A 17,844-nucleotide genomic window follows, 5' to 3' on the forward strand; every position below is an offset into this window, starting at 1 on the left:
TATCTCTTCGAACCTTCTGGGAAGTGGTTTTTTTTTTTTTTTTTTTAAGCCCTCATCGTATTCCAAAGACACTGTCAGCAAACGTTTAAACCTTATCTTCTTTTGTAGATGAGAACAACGAATCCTTTATCTGAAAGCGTTGATCCAGGAATAAAAGGTTTTAGTTCTTTTGCCAAACATACTATGCTGGTAGGAACCCATTGCCTAGTCTTTCTAGAATTTGATTCCAGATTCCAAGCCCAAAATTTCACTCGTCCTTTTGGTCGTTTAGTACCAAGAGAAACATTGATGAGGAGCAGTTCCATCTTGTCAGAACACAGAATCTGAGGCCCAAATAGGATCCCATTGTAATTATAAGATCTCCTAGTCTTGTCGTATAGAGGTATTGTATAAGATCCCGAAGATCTTAATGCTCTGCTATCTCCAATTCCCTTTATAGAGACAGAGTATAACCTTTTACTGTGTTCTTTGATAGCAGAAATATACAAAGGTGATTCTTCCCTCTGAAAGGGAAGAAAAAACCACTATGTGGTTCACAGAGGTATCGGAAGAGGACAGTTTCCTCATTCCCTCTAGCACGACCTGCAGTAATCATATATCTTATTCATGACTACTGTCATTTACCTTGAAACATCCTCTCATTCATGTCCACTTCTGGTCAGTCTGCACGCAGACAGACTCAGAGTGGAGAGGTTGTTAAGGTCCATTTAAAATAGATGCTGAAAGAATATTCAGACTGTCTTGGAAAAGACTTCCAAAACTTGCTGTGAGAAGAACGTGACCTCTATGAATCCAACCTCTCTAAGTCTAAAATGAGGCATAACGTATTATCCTCTCTTTCTTTGACGCCCTTTGTCTTACATTCTGTAAAGAGTTTATATTTTAGGGGAAAAAGACTAAATTTTATTCCCCTTTCTATAAAATAAAGATGGCGTAGATTGCTACCTCTCTCTTATATTCTTTCTTCCCGTCCTTGTGCCTGGGCAACGAGAGAATGGAAAATTCTATCATCGTTATTCAGCAAAACAACAAATTATTATTATCCTATTCTCCTAAAAAATGATCCAGGATCGAGGAGAATCATTCAAGATTCCTATCCTAGGACATCAGGCCGTAATGTACGGTTCAAATACTTGAAAAAGCCTCTCACCCAATACTGAGAGCTCTTACGAGTCTTTTCCAGTACCAAAACATTACAAGGTCTCCCTTGTTATATGTTTACATAGGAGTAGGATAATATAACATCCTGTTAATAACAATGAAAGAGGAGCTGCATGGTTCAAGGGACTAGCCAAAACGTGCAATAAAAAAGGGGTTGCCAAGGTCTTTCTAAAACCTGCACCCAGATTAACTTATGAGTCCGTTATATTTTCTATCACTTGTCTCATAAGGTTGAGGAAAGCGAGAGACTTCTAAAGATATCGGTTCTCTTCACCATGTAAAGGTCTATAAAGCAGAAGAACCCACTTATCCTGACACGTACTACGTTCGCCTGTGCGATATCTAGAATACTGCAGTAGAGGGTTGATCTGGCAAAGAAAGTTTCTTTCTCCCCAAAACAACTCACCTCTTGCCAGGAAAAAAGAAGTCGCTCACTCGCCCCACATATCACCTGACATGAGAAGTCTGTTCTTGTTAGAGACTTCCGCAATTTCAGTTAATCCTGACAAGGGCCACGGCCGCCTGTGTATACCTTGTGTCCCCTGTCATTGAAAAAACTGATCTTGTGTCAGTTCTCAAAGAGGAAACTCTTGGAAAGTCTATCTCCAAATACTGAGAAATGAAGTTGTTATTGTAAAACTAATATTGTAATACCTACCTGAACACCTGAACAACCCCTGGTCACTTACCAGCCCGAACCATCATTTATTAAAAATTTACCAAATCTTTGGTTAAAATAAACGATCAGTGTTGCCAATCTCCTGGCAAACACCCTCGTTACCTAGTTACCAGCCCACCGCTGATAGCCCTGCCTCACGGGCCGGTCACACCTGCCCTCTCACGTCAATCATAACTCAATAACTCTGTATGAGAGGGGAGGAGGGTGGGAATCATTCAGGTGTTCAGGTAGGTATTACAATATTAGTTTTACAATAAAAACTTCATATTGCAATACACCACCTGAACACCTGAACAAGCCCGATTAACAACATTAATTTGGAGGTGGGGAATCAAATCTACTCGGCCCTCCACTGTACCAGTTGTCAGTCAATATAATTGAGTACGCGGGTCAGTCTCAAGTTCATTTGTCACTTGTCCAAACTAATCTCCATGTGTGGCCTTCTAGGCCTCCCATATGTGGAGGGAAAAACTCCCTGGCAACCTCATACCCTAAGGTCAAAACTCATTGAGTGCGGGAGGGATACAAACCTGTTTCCTCTCAGTGGCTATGTGCCTCACCTGAGTAGAGGAAAAACTGAAGACCTCCCATGTGGCTCTCGGCCTCTCATGTATGGAGGGAATCTGAAGACCTCCCATGTGGCTCTCGGCCTCTCATGTATGGAGGGAATCTGAAGGACCTCCCCATGTGGCTCTCGGGCCTCTCCTGTATGGAGGGAACTGAAGACCTCCCATGTGGCCTTAGGCCTCTCATGTACGGAGGAGACAACGGTGTCGTCGATCGTAGTGATGTCCTCTCTTGAAGTGTTGTACCTGCCTGTCTGTACTCTGCCTGGTTGGCACTTTGAAGAATACCCTCAGAAAGACCCAGACATGTTCTTTCCTATCTGTCCTAATACTTAAAATCCTCTCGTGATATATCATATCATGAATACCTTATACATATTCCTAATATTCGCTCCCTACTCCTAATACTAACTCAGACAGCAAGATTGTTGGGTTTAAAAATAGAATTTAGGCCAAGGCCGTGTATTGGGACCTATGAGGTCCAGTCAAGCGCTGAAGGGAAATTGACAAAGTTTGAAAAGGTGTGACAGGAAGAAAAACCTCTGTTGCACAATGAGTCCAGTGTTAGGAGAGCGTGGAAAATAGGATGAGAGGAATATGAAATTCAGAAATGTAAGAGAGAGAGAGAGAGAGAGAAGAGAGGAGAGAGAGAGGAGAGAGAGAGAGATACAATCGAATGTTACCTAGTATTAAAGAAAATAAAAATAAAAATCAGGGAAAGTGAGCAGAGAGAGAGGGGGGGGGGGGAAGGAAGAGGAGAGACGAGAGATGAGAGACGAGAGGAGAGAGAGAGAGAGTAGAGAAGAGAGATAAATTACAATCGTCTAACATCTCCACCTCCGTAACTTGCACCCTCTTCTAAGTTAAAAGGGTATTATCTTAACGATAATATACTCGTATAACTCCGTACAGCTATGAACAACTGAACGAGAACTTGTTGTTAATGCGATCGACTCCTATAACAACATCACTTTATTGTATTGATCAGCGCGTGTGACAGTAATCGAATCCGATAGCAACATCCGTTATTGTATTCATCCGCGTGCGACGGTTACTGTATTCATGTTATAAATGCAGCTGAAGCTAATAAGGCAAAATTACGTGCATCAGCAACCTGGACCGAAGTCCCGAGCATTTGTATGAATTCAAACGCAGCCGTGGTAAAAGAAACTAATAGCATGAAAGAGCTCATTACTATTGTTTTTTACACAGACAAAGGATTAATAAAGTATATAAAGTGTAAGGTTCGTAATACCTATGAAAACGAGTGAAAAACGAACGGAATCCTAAATTTAACGCCATCTAACCTGAGGGAAAAACTAGCTTCCAATGAGACATATCAATCAAATTTTGGTCTTAAATTACCTCGTAAGACGAACAGTATGACTTCGTTCCATAAGTTAAGTATCCAGATATTCATTAATATGCTACCTAGGGACAAAAACATTAGCCGAGACCAAGTGATATGGTAAAATCTGGGGCCAAGAAAAAAAAAAAAAAAAAACAGACTAGCCGGCATCCTTGTCTGTCTAAGCCACACCTCCTTACAATAGTGCTGTTTGACGACAAGCTAGTGTAATTGTAATTTAATTGAAAAGTAATAAAATAATATTTAAAGGTAATTAAATTAACTTTATTAGGCCTAAATATTAATTTCAGTTTGTCATTGCAATTTGATAATACGACTGGAGTAATTTGGTAACTGTAATTGACATAAGCGCAATGTAATTACTGACGGCAATAATCGGTTAAACGTATGAAGACGTCATACATACGAATTCCTTATATCTGACATCTGATTATATGCCCCAAGATAGATACCTCATTGACTATGTTAAATGTCAACATAGTTGAACACACGTCTCCTTCAAGACGTTTGTACAAACTTGGCATAAGTGAGTGTTGTTACGTTAGTCATTTTAGGCAATCCAGGAGAGATGAGATGGATACGGCGACGCAAACCCGTATTCGTCACCGCTGATTCCAGCGTGAATGACTGCCGAGTTAGTGTTTATACTACGATAATATGATGATACATATAATACAATTAAAATGCTTTAGTCGGACAGAATCCGATCTTCATTCTGTTCGATTACATTCATATTAATTATCCTCAGATCGGATTCTCGTTCGTTTTCAATTACACCTGTACTGAATTATCCGAAGTCAAGAATGCCTTGAGCTACAGCGTTAGCCAATATAAAAATAACTACCGATATGTTGTACAGCGAATACTTTAGGCTAGGCTAGGCTACTGAATATGCATACGATATATCATCGTGAACACTAGGCTAACCGTAGTTAATTTTATTCGATTTCTCTCCATACTGAATATCGTAAGTCAACATGCATTGAACGGAGAATTAGTTGATATTAACAATTATCGTATCGTATAAGTATAGGAAAGTAACCTTAGACGAAGGAACTATCTGAAAGACCACCATGGCCTAAAGCTTCTGATGCAAGGAACTCGAAGCAGGAAAAAGCCTAAAGATGCTCTAAGGACACTGTGCCTCTATAAACTACTACTTTTAATAGAAAACCGACCTGAAGAAGCCTGCACTTCTCTTCCTAAACTAAATACGATATATCATCGTGAACACTAGGCTAACCGTAGTTAATTTTATTCGATTTCTCTCCATACTGAATATCGTAAGTCAACATGCATTGAACGAGAATTAGTTGATATTAACAATTATCATATCGTATAAGTAGAGGAAAGTAACCTTAAAGACGAAGGAACATATCTGAAAGACCAACCATGGCCTACAAAAAGCGTTCTGATGGCAAGGAAACTCGAAGCCGGGAAAAAGCCTAAAGATGCTCTAAGGACACTGTGCCTCTATAAACTACTACTTTTAATAGAAAACCGACCTGAAGAAGCCTGCACTTCTCTTCCTAAACTAAACACTATGTAGCCTATTATCCCTACTCGTCTATATCTGACCTAAGTTTTTATCATCCTGAGAACTTACACATCGAGGGAAGGGGAATCTGCTGCCAACACTGCCTGCTCCGCGCCAGGGGGGACGGCGGATCCTGCCCTGTGGGCTTGCGGATCCCCATAACCCCCAGCAGCCGGTTTAGGGCTGGTTCGGAACAGGCAGGGAGCTGGAAAGAACGATTAGTAATTTCAGTATCCTATTGCTCGATCTATCCTCACTTAATCTTGGCATAAAATCGGTAACAGAGATGTCATACTCGATGTCAGCCTACTCTCAAGTCGCTTAAAGAGCACTGTCTCTAAGTCTTTATCTTGATCTACGTTAGTCTCTTCCTGCCTACACTTACTTCTTAATACGAGACCTTTCCTACGTTTGAGATACCCTAACATCTGGTCCAAAGACCACTCCTGACATTCCAAACATCTGGTCTTTACATTATATTGAACAGGCCTACAATTTACGCATAAAGAATGACTATCGTGTCATAGGGTACTCATCCTTTTCTTGCATTGTTGGCAAAGACGATACGTTGTCTTGGACCTTTAGGCTCGTCGTTTTTACTGTGATGTCGTGGCCGAGAATGCAGTAGTCGTTGTCGTAGCTTGTGTTGTTTCTTCCTTTGCAGAATCAATGTCTGATGACAAGGTATTAAGAGCAATCCAACCGTAATCCAAAGGGATGCGTAATTCGTCACCAAAATCAATCAAATCAAAGGTGCAAATGAAGGCTGGGCAAGAACAAAAAGGAGTTCGCTGTGGATACATCTGTACTCCACCGCGAACGATAAGTGATTGACGTGAGAGGGCAGGTGTGACCGGCCCGTGAGGCAGGGCTATCAGCGGTGGGCTAGTAACTAGGTAACGAGGGTGTTTGCCAGGAGATTGGCAACACTGATCGTTTATTTTAACCAAAGATTTGGTAAATTTTAATAAATGATGGTTCGGGCTGGTAAGTGACCAGGGCTTGTTCAGGTGTTCAGGGGGTGTATTGCAATATTGGAGATCCTGATGTCTTGCGCCTGGTTGGCGCCTCGCTCCTGGGAGGCGTCACGCTTCTGCTGGCGTCTCGCGCCCTCGCAGCGCCTCCCCGTTGCGCTTTGCCTGGTGCCTCGCTCCTGGGAGGCGTCACGCTTCTGGCTGGCGATCTCGCGCCTCGCCAGCGTCCTCGCGCTTGCCTGGTGCCAGTCGCTCCTGGGAGGCGTCATGGCTTCTGGCTGCGTCTCGCGCCTCGCAGCCGTTCCTCGCGCTTGCCTGGCTCCTCGCTCCTGGAGGCGTCAACGCTTTTGGCTGGCGTCTCGCGTCTCGCAGCGTCTCGCGCTTGCCTGGCGCCGCGCTCCTGGGGAGGCGTCACGCCTTCTGGCCCATTACTTGCAACCGTGGTCATGGAAATCTCGATATCAAAATAAGAAGAGGTGCTGTAAGAATCCTATAATTCTTTTTACAGTACTTCCATAGTTGGATTTTTCTTCTCAATTTTCCTCCTAATTCGGAGTATATCGGAAGGGAATTATTCTTTCCTCGGTTAATTCTTCCGTATCCCCCCCCCCCTTTTTTCCTGACGAGAAATATTTTGGCTGGCGCCTCTACTAATTATCTTTATGTTATGTGCCAGAACATCTGTGTCTTTATGGTACCCGACATCCTTTCATATGTTAATTCCGTTCTTATTATGAAAAACTATTATATACGTAGTATAATCCATTCAGGGAAACCATTTCCCACTAAAAGAATGTTTCCCATTCGACTGCGCAATATCCGATTCTAAATACGGTTGTGTCGTTTCTCGAAAGACTTAACCATAGAGTAGTCTTGAAGTGAATCTCTATTACATCTCTCTTCTCACTAAGTATGTATGTACTCTAATAAGACATGCTTTCGTAAGTATGAGTGCATTAAATAATATAATGTTCTGCTGCATTAGAATCCTTTAATCATGTTATCTACGGTAAACAGCATTGAAAGGTTGTAATATCTTTCTTATTGAAAGCTTCCTAACAAAAGGCAGACAATATTTATTTGACAGCTTAGGTATTCCCTCAATCTGAGGCTAAGACCACGATTGTAGGGAAGAGATACGGTTAGTTATCCCATTCCGCAGGAGAGAGAGCTGTAACCGACCGCTCACGACTGAGAACAACATGGTACTGCCGCTGGTCTCTCTCTCAATTCAAAGCGAAAGCAGTCTTCGAAAGCCGACTGGCCTTCCCTTTCCAGAGTTACCAGTTACTCCATTTAATAAAGGAATCTTATAAAATTTTTATCAAGCTTCAGGAAGTTTTTATATAAGCAAAATTAAGCGAACGAGACTTCGACAAGTCTAGAAACTAAATAGGTGTCGTCTAAACAATCCTTTTAAACAATTTCTTCCTAGGAAAGTCCTAGAAGGGTACTGGTAATTCATGGAAACCTCTTCTAACACGAAGAAAAATGTTTCTATCCTACTCTCAATTCACCAATAAAGATATGCTTCTCCGATCACTTCTCGAAGACACGAAAGCATCATATAACTCATACTCTAGCGTACTAGAATACTCTATAATACTGTTACATTAAGGTAAACCGTATTAATTTAGGAAATTTTGTAAGGATTTCACTTGACCATTAGTATAGCATAAATTTCGGTATGTGAGTATGCCTTGCCATACCGTAGCCTAAGGCGATTTGTCCTAAGCATGGTAGGAGCTAGAAGCTTAAAAGTCATACATATATGCTTTATCACTCAACGAGATCCAAATAATTCATTCGATTGACAAATAATCTAAATCGTTCTAATCAGAATAGATCTATATCTAAAAATGCACCGATGGGGAATCTTATGTTGAAATAACAATTTCATACCCCCATGGGATAGCGTTCTCGTCTAGTTGCGAAAAAAAAGTTCGAACAATGACTTATCACAAATGTTATCGAATGATCTCTAATATTAGAAGGCGCTAAATCATCGCCTGATTTGAAAGGTGGATCGATTAAAGTCATTCTCATTTTGAATAATTCTACCAGAAGGCATTATACGAGGATCTTCGTCAAATTCATTCATTCGAAGTTCTCCTATCCATCATGGAACAGTAGGCATAAAAAAGGGAGAAACACTGTTTTTAGGATGCCTTTCCAATGGCTATCCCTGGCAGTCTGGTGGGACGCTCTACAGAACCTGCCGAGGGGACGCCTGACCGGTGGGGATTCTCTGAAACCTCCTTACGGTTTTCGACATTCCTTCTCCTCTGGGCTTGTGAGCTTGGAAGAGGTCTAGACCTGAGAGCGAGACAGAGCCGATCAGACGCACCCTCCATTGTAATGGGGGAACACTATATTCACTTCTTACGTTGTAAGAGTTCGCATTTGGACTATATCCAAAGTCTACAATTTGCAAATATGATATTGTAGATTCTGCGGAGTAAGAAGGTGATGAGGATGCAACAACTAACTAGTGACTGTTTACTACTATAATTGCTCGTTAACACAAGAGCTAATAAAGCTTCTAAAGGATAGTTACTTTTCTGACTTCCCCAACTAGGAAGAAAGATATACATTTCTCAATCAAATCTAACACTTATTTGTATTAATGAATAAATATAAGTAATTCCCTTTCATGAAAGTATAAGTAATTCACTTTCGTGAAAGTGCATGAGTGTCTACCGAAAACTTCGGTAGTTAATATTATCAAAAAGTTAACAAAAGCGTATGCCGAACCAAAGATCCATTACTTCCCTGTTAAAAACGTTAGGGCCCAGACGATCGATGGCGATGAAACACGAAAATCCATCAGGAGGAACTGCACACGTTGTTTACATTCCAAGCGACAGAAAAAATATGAATTAGAAAACGGGTATGGTTCCTATTCCCGCCACCCAGCGGCGGGGGGTAGATCACCTGACCTACCTGCCGCGTGTGCCGCGAAATTCGAATTTCTGTCGGGGACGACGGAGTAATAGCTATGTATATATCTGACGGGTAAATTGAATGTATAAAAATATGTTTTCAAGGCAGTTTTGAAATCCAATATGGCGGCTACCGTGTGGATGTACAGGTTCTGATCAGTGACAACAACCATCTTTCCCAGCACTCATTTGAACAATGTTAACGTATATGTATATGTAATGTTTATTGATCTTACTCAAGATTGCAGTTGTAATCAGCACAAAAAAACAACAATTTGTTGCCTATATTACTGAAATTAAGAAACTTTTTATTCCCAAGGTCATGGTTTGAACTGAATTCATTTTTACCTTGTAATCGGTGGTTTTTATCCTTACTCCCATCACAACTGAAACTCCACAGTGCTTATTTGATTGTTATTATAAACATTTTGGTCTCAATTCACTCCACATTGCACTTTAAACAAGTTGCTGTTCCTGGTTCTTCAGTGCGCGCGTCACAAACACAGTTACGAGCAGCAGACGACGAAACTGCAAAGTTTTATTCCCTAAATTGTTTACTTTACTCGTTATTTAGTTCAACTTTACTTCGTTATTTAAACATTTTAATTTAATTCATGTATATTATCCCTTTTTCGCAACCAAATTACCCCGAAAAATTACAGATATTTCTACAGTAGATACAATCCAATGTTTCTAATGTTTTCGTACGTCTGGCTGCCAAAAACCATAGAGGAACGACTACCGATAAGTGGATTATATATTTTTTTTTTGCTTTTTTGTTTTTGCTAGCACTTTTCATTGAATTCAGTCTATATTATTTAGAATTTCTTTAATAACAGTATGCCAGAAATAAATGTAACCTTTAATGTTTGCATGCTAAAAATGGCAAAATCATCGTTGCCATATTCGTGGAGGCTTCACACATATGCCGATTCATTATTATAAACTGTTTCCATGAATTCTAGTTGTCATAGTAATGCAATAATGATAAAATTGCTTTTATATTTATGTATATATACTTCCAATATATGCCTAATTTCACCAATTTCAACGTTTTGTGTGTAGTCTTATACCCAGTTTGGAGGGTCAACACATACCGAATGGCAACAGAGAGAGAGAGAGAGAGAGAGAGGAAGGCGAAGGAACGAAGAAGGAAAGGGGTGGCGGTGGAGAGAGGGGGGGGGGGGGGAGAGGGTAGGTGGAGCTTTTTACGCATGTTTGTATCCATTTCTGCATAATGGAGTTTTTGTCTCTTGGTACAAGGACAAGTGTCGTTATTCTTTACGATTAGTGATTCACGATACCCTTATAAATTACGGCACTGGGTGTAATGCACTATAGCAAAATCTCGTTCTGATACAAGTGTTCGTTACAGAAATAGGTATTGCCCAAAAATGTGACTGCAATGTCACTGATACCCATAGTAGGTATGCTGCTTAGTAGTCAATCAAGCTTTTTGTACGAATAAATTTGTATTTTTCTCAATCAAAACATATGCCCCTCAATGCTAACTTTCCTCTTTTAACGACTTTCTGGTCATTGCAAATTCGGCCCCATAATTTCTTATGGTGCGAAAACAGAGGCCCAGGGACCGAAAATGATTGCATCGCACTATGGCGATAATCCGGCAGTACATCTTCATATATCCAAAAAGTAAATAATAAAAGATATATATGCGCATTACGATTATAACAATTACATGAATAGCTGATAATCTGCATGAATAACTGGTAAACTGTTCTGCAAGAAAGTTGAGTAAAGCAATTATTTACAATAGGTACAAAAGCCAAGATGTCATGACGTCATAATACAGGACTTAAATGAACATTCTAATTCCAAAAAATAATTACTTAAATTTGAGTCAGAATTAAGTTACTTTTTCAATAACGAATATTTTCAAATTAATCATAAATATGTAAAATATTGATGTTTTACTATTTATTTAAAAAATTATCCAAGTGCACGCTTCGTCGACGTCTTCTACAAAAACAGTTGTTTACTAACAAACAAGCCGGTTAGGGACCGTGTTCCGATGAAAGTGCCCCAGCGTCTGTGGGTGCAAGTGGTGTGCGGATTCATCCCAGGAAATGGGAAGTTTATTGACACAAGCGACTCCGTAAACATCGAGATGGCGTCAATCTTCTAAATATTTCGAGTTGTAAGTAAAAATGTTGAACACGTTTTGGTGAGACTTGGACTGCCTTGTACCACCATTTCACTACCCTCTGTTTAAATCTTAAAATTTGGCCTTAATTTCTAACTTTGGAGAAAATACTTACTTCGAAAGGAGAGTAGAGGTCTTTAGCTCCGTTTCTCACCAACAACAAGTCGCGACTGATGCCCATCTCCGATGTCAGGACACGTTATAATGTACTTTTTTGGGGGTTGTACACGTTGATCGTACATGGTCCACCCCTGTACCATGCGGTTTTTTACCCTAACATCCATGCTCCTGATTACGCTCTTCTTACCTTTCTTTCTACCCACCTGTTTCCACTCACTGCTATCCAAACCACTTTCACCCCTTTCCCCAATGTATTCAGTCCTAGTCATCCTTAGTTGTCTTTTTTTCCTCAGCCCCCTTCTTATTCTTGTCCTCTGGTTTATCCTTATCCTGTCTCTTTCCCTTCTTTCCTTTACCTATCACAACCAAGTCACCTTCGTCACTCGTAGTTTCATCCACTCGCTCTTCCATTGTCTTTAACACTTCTGGCCTATCACTAGACCTAGTAGGCCTACCTCCTACAGCTCCCTCTCCCATGAACCCCTTCTCATCTCCTGCACTGCATTCATCATCACTAAGAATTTGTCGTCCATTTTCTCAACCATTCTATCTTCCGCTCCTTTCACTTCTTCTTTCATTTCCACTTTTGCACTCCTTAGCATTCCTCTCATTTCCTCTACCTCGCTCTTCAGCTCCTCACATTCTACCCTTAACCTCTCATAATCCACTTCAAAGTGTCCTCTTACTTCCCTCTCCAACCTCAACTCCTCCTTCAGCCTCTCCACCTCACTCAATCCTTCCATCCCAAACTTTCTCACCACTCACACACACTGGCCTAGACCAATCGTCCTGCAGCTGCCACACCAGCAGTCCCTGTTCGGGCGCCAAAAAATAATGTGGCGGGATCACAAGCTTAGAAAAAACAAGTAAACTCTCCACAGTCACGTTAATCGTATCGTACCAGCTAACAAAATTTCCCGCACACAGACTTTCCCCTTTACGTTACCTTTAGCCTGCAGGACATTTGGTTCAATAAAATACCAAACACACAAAACACAAACAGGTACTCACCTCTGGCTTCTGCTACTCAGGGCTAGGCTGTGCTGCCCACTGGATATAGGCTATAGCCTAGCCGACACACAACCACCGCCGACAACCAAACACAACCCAACCACCTGAGACTCACAACAACTCAATAACCCAACAAATCACTGCAGACGGACACCAACAGCCCGAAAGAACACGACAACCACACAACTTACAGAAGCACAACAACCTGCCAAAACCAACACTGCCCCAACCACCACTCACAGACACCGAAAATGCACCACCAACTTCCTTAACCTCACCACAACCAGACAGACACTCGCACAACTACTTCACAACCCCAAAATCTATCAAATAACACCAAAACAACTAATCAACAAAGAATAACTGCTGTCAAAACCGACTCTGACTTCACCACTGCTTGACTCCCCTCGTAACAGACATCCACTGACTTTCTACAGAGCGCTACAACAGACATGCTTCAGACCGCCATTTAACCACTCCCATTCATTCTTCCACCAATCTCTCTCTCTCTCTTTCTCTCTCACACACAACTTTTGGAGATGTTGTCAAATATGAACTATCATTACTCCTCCATAACAGGGTACTACCTACTCTGACTCTAAAATAACAATTTGTCAAAAAATTATATTGTTATGATACAATGAAGTTTGTTCATACTTACCTGGCTGATATATATATAGCTGTATTCTCCGAAGTCCAACAGAATTTCTAAAACTTACGACACACGCAGTGGGAGGCCAGGTGGTTAGTACCCATTCCCGCTGCTGGGAGGCGGGTATCAGGAACCATTCCCATTTTCTATTCAGATTTTCTAGTGCCACTGTCTCCTGAGGGGAGGTGGGTGGGTACTTTGATTATATATATCTGCCAGGTAAGTATGAACAAACTTCATTGTATTATATCAATATCATTTTGTTCATGAAACTTACCTGTCAGATAAATATATAGCTGAATCCCACCATTGGAGGTGGGAAGAGACAGAATAGGATTTAGGAAACAAATTACATGTAAATGATTGACATCTTGGTCCCTTACCTGTTAGCATAGCTGACTTCGTGATTACTGTCACCTAAGTCTGCTTCTGCTTTACTAGTCTCCAGCAAGGTAGTGACCTGTATAGTTGGCGAGTTCTAGATGATCTGTCAACGGGGGCGTGACCTCAATGCGACGAGACCATATTGACCATACTATGAGGGCAACGAAGTAATAAACCACCACCTGACCAAGCCTAGCAAAAGTTAAAATAGCCTAACTTAAGCTAAGGACTGGGAAGTCCGCCTCTGGCGGCCGACCCAACAACCAAAAAACACAACAAAATTAAAAACTCTTCCTGACCATTTTCTACAGGATAGGATGAGTGCTACTTCCTGCCCCCAAGATTGTATCTGTGGAAATGTATGGCCCTAGCTAGCAGCAGTTCTCATATGTCGTCTTCACATCCCGCAGGTAGTGTGAAGCGAACACCGAGTTGCTTCGCCAAAAGGTGGCGCCCAGGATATCACTGAGTGCTATGTTCTTCTGAAATGCCACCGAGGTTGCGATAGCCCTCACCTCGTGAGCATTAACTTTTAAAAGTCTTAGATCACCATCTCGACAGGACGAATGAGCCTCCTTGATGGTACTCCTTAAAAAGAACGCCAGTGCGTTCTTTGACATAGACAAGTCTGGTCTCTTAACGGAACACCACAGATTGTCCGAAGGACCTCGACTCTCTTTCGTTTTATCTAAATAAAACTTGAGAGCCCTGACAGGGCACAGGACTCTCTCTGGCTCTTGCCCAATAATTTCTGCCATCCCCTTGATCTCGAAGCTCTTGGGCCAAGGGTTAGATGGGTTTTCATTCTTGGCTAAGAATGAAGGGCTTGAGGAACATACCGCATTATGTCCCCTAAAGCCTATATGTTTGCTGATGGCTTGAACCTCGCTAACTCTCTTTGCCGTAGTTAGAGCAGTTAGGAAAATAGCCTTTCTGGTCACGTCCTTTAATGTTGCAGAATGGAGAGGTTCGAAAGGACTAGACAACAGGAACTTCAAGACTACGTCTAAGTTCCATGACGGTAGCTTTGGCTGAGCCACTTTAGAGGTTTCAAAAGACCTCAAAAGGTCGTGAAGGTCTTTGTTGTTCGAAAGATCCAAACCTCTGTGTCTAAAGACCACTGACAACATACTCTTATACCCCCTAATAGTTGGGACTGCCAGCTTATCAACTTTCCTCAGATGAAGGAGGAAGTCGGCAATCTGATTCACAGAGGTCGTGGTGGAGGAAATGCCCTTCTTCCTACACCATCTCCTGAAAACGGCCCACTTCGATTGGTACACTGCAAGAGAGGAAGCTCTCCTTGCATTGGCAATAGCCCTTGCCACTGGTCTTGAAAAACCTCTCGCTCTGGCCAACTTCTCGATAGTCTGAACGCAGTCAGACTCAGAGCGGGGAGGTTTTTGTGGTACCTCTCGAAGTGGGGCTGTTTGAGTAGATCGACTCTCCCGGGCAGGGTCCTTGGGAAGTCCACTAGGAAGGACATGACCTCTGTGAACCAGTCGCTCGAAGGTCAAAACGGGGCGATCAGCGTCATCCTCGCTCCCTCTGATGCCGCAAACTTCCTGATCACTTCTCCCAAGAGCTTGAACAGGGGAAAGGCATAAACGTCCATCCCCGTCCAATCCCATAGGATGGCGTCTATCGCTACTGCTCCTGGATCGAGAACAGGGGAGCAGTATAGAGGAAGCCTCTTCGTATTTGACGTTGCGAAGAGGTCTACCAAGGGACGTCCCCATAGCCTCCACAACTCGTGACATACTTCTTGGTGAAGGGTCCACTCGGTCGTAAGCAGTTGCTGCCATCAACTGAGTAGATCCGCACGGACGTTCTGTACTCCTGCAACGAACCTCGTCAGGATCATTACGTTCCGTGCTTGGGCCCACAGCAGGATTTCTCTTGCTAACTCGAACAGGGACCGAGAGTGTGTTCCTCCCTGCTTCTTGAGATACGCGAGAGCTGTGGTATTGTCCGAGTTGATCTGGACTACTCGGCCAAAAACTCGTTCTTCGAAGAACTGAAGAGCCAACCAAATTGCTCCCAATTCTTTTAGATTTATGTGCCAGGACATCTGTTCCCCTCTCCAGATGCCTGACACTTCTTCCTTTCCCAGTGTTGCTCCCCAACCCGCAGTGGACGCGTCGGAAAACAACACTAGGTCGGAGCTCAGAAGGCTGAGAGAAACGCCTTCTGCCAGCTTTGCAGGATCGTGCCACCACCTTAGGCAATCCTTGACCGACTGAGAGATGCTCAGAAGGCTGAGAGAAACGCCTTCTGCCAGCTTTGCAGGATCGTGCCACCACCTTAGGCGATCCTTGACCGACTGAGATATGCTCAGAGTCACTTCCAGATCCTCCTTGTTTTCCCAGTTCTCCGCAAGGAAAAACTGGAGCGGTCTGAGATGCAGTCTCCCCAGGGAAACAAACTTCTCCAGCAAGGAAATGGTCCCCAGCAGACTCATCCATTCCCTCACCGAGCATGTTTCCTTCCCCAAGAAGGCTGACACTTTGTCTAAGCAGTTCTGCTGACGTTCCAGGGATGGAAAAGCTCGAAAAGCCACTGAATCCATCTGAATCCCCAGATACACGATGGACTGCGTAGGGATCAGATGGGACTTTACCAGAAGTCCTAGGGACTTCGTCAATTGCAGCATCGTATGAAGGTCCTCCAGACACCTGGACTCTGACGATGCTCGAATGAGCCAATCGTCCAGGTAAAGCGAGAGGTGAAGCCATCTCACCACATTCCTCATCAGAAACGTGAAAACCATCGGTGCTGTGCTTAGCCCGAAGCAGAGAGCTCTGAATTGAAAGACCTGCCCCTTTAAGACAAACCTCAGGTACTTCCTTGACTGAGGATGGATAGGGACGTGAAAGTAGGCATCTTGGAGGTCTAAAGAAGCCATCCAGTCGCCTGGTCTTAAGGCTCCTAGAACAGACTGAGACGTTTCCATCTTGAATTTGTCTTTCTTGACAAAACGATTCAGCCTGCTGACATCCAGGACAGGTCTCCATCCCCCAGACTGCTTCGGCACTGGGAACAACGTAGAAGCCTGGGGATTCTAGAGCTAGTACCTGTTCTACAGCTCTCTTCTAGAGCATTTGCTTAAGCAGATCGAACAGAATCTGTTGCTTCTCTGGATGGAAGGAGGGCAACAGATCTATGGGCTTCGTGCTCAACGGTGGAGTTTCGAGGAATGGGATCTTGTATCCCCTTTTGATGACTTTGAGGGACCAGCTGTCCATCCTTCTCGCTTTCCAGGCTTCTGCAAAGGACAAGAGCCTGGCTCCGACGGGTGTCTGAAGGCCCGACACGTCACTTCTTACCCCTGGGCTTGGAAGGGGTTCTGCCTCTAGAGAGACCTCTTCCTCGAGGAGACGCTCTTGAGGAAGCTCCACCACGAAAGGGCTTCTGCTTCTCGGAAGCCTGTGCAAGTGGAGTTGTAGACAGGGCTGCAGGACGTCTGGAAGACTGAGCCAGGAGGTCTTGGGTCGCCTTTTCCTGAAGGCTGACTGCTAGATCCTTCACCATCGACTGCGGGAAGAGATGACTAGATAGAGGGGCGAACAGCAACTCTGCCCTCTGAGATGGAGACATTGACTTCGCCGTGAAGTTGCAATATAAGGCTCTCTTCTTAAGGAGCCTCGTACAAAAGGGGGAAGCCAGCTCATCAGAACCATCCCTGACTGCCTTATCCATACAGGCTAAGACGCTGGACAGCTCCTCAAGAGAAAGTGAGTCCGGACTCCGAGACTGCAGGTCCAGGGCTCCCAAACACCAATCTAAGAAGTTAAAGACCTCCATCATCCTAAACAGCCCTTTCAGATGATGGTCCAACTCTGAAAGTGTCCAGGAAACCTTAGCAGAGGACAAGAGAGCCCTCCTAGGAGCATCTACCAGGCTGGCAAAGTCCCCCTGGGAAGAGGAAGGAACTCTCAAACCAGCTTCCTCTCCCATCTCGTACCAAATGCCAGCCCTTCCACTCAACCTCGCTGGAGGCAGGGCAAAACAAGTCTTGCCTTGAGCTTTTCTGGAGTCCATCCAGTCATGAATTCTTTTGAAATGACAATTTGTCGAAAATTGCATTTTTCCTAACTATACAAACCTGAGGTCCTTTAACAATAGGAAAGGAAGGTAACTAGCGGCAGCTGGGACGGTCGTAAGCTTCGAACAAGGGGAGAACGGTAGTTAACTGCTTGTCCGATCGTGCACGCGGCGGTGAAGAATCACTTTTGCTTTAGGCCCATGCAAAAAGTTGCAGAGTGAGGGGTGGTATGAGGTGGGA

At 43.2% G+C, this 17,844-nt stretch overlaps 1 protein-coding gene across 1 annotated transcript in view; it reads right to left on the reverse strand.

Moving 5' to 3' along the window:
• LOC135216116 (WASH complex subunit 3-like) overlaps nt 1-17,844 on the reverse strand; it is a 118,261-nt gene that overhangs the window by 55,572 nt on the left and 44,845 nt on the right. The gene's annotated exons all lie outside the window — the stretch shown is intronic.

The sequence above is a fragment of the Macrobrachium nipponense genome, chromosome 6 (genome assembly GCF_015104395.2).
Source record: "Macrobrachium nipponense isolate FS-2020 chromosome 6, ASM1510439v2, whole genome shotgun sequence".
Classification (NCBI taxonomy): Eukaryota; Metazoa; Arthropoda; class Malacostraca; order Decapoda; family Palaemonidae; genus Macrobrachium; species Macrobrachium nipponense.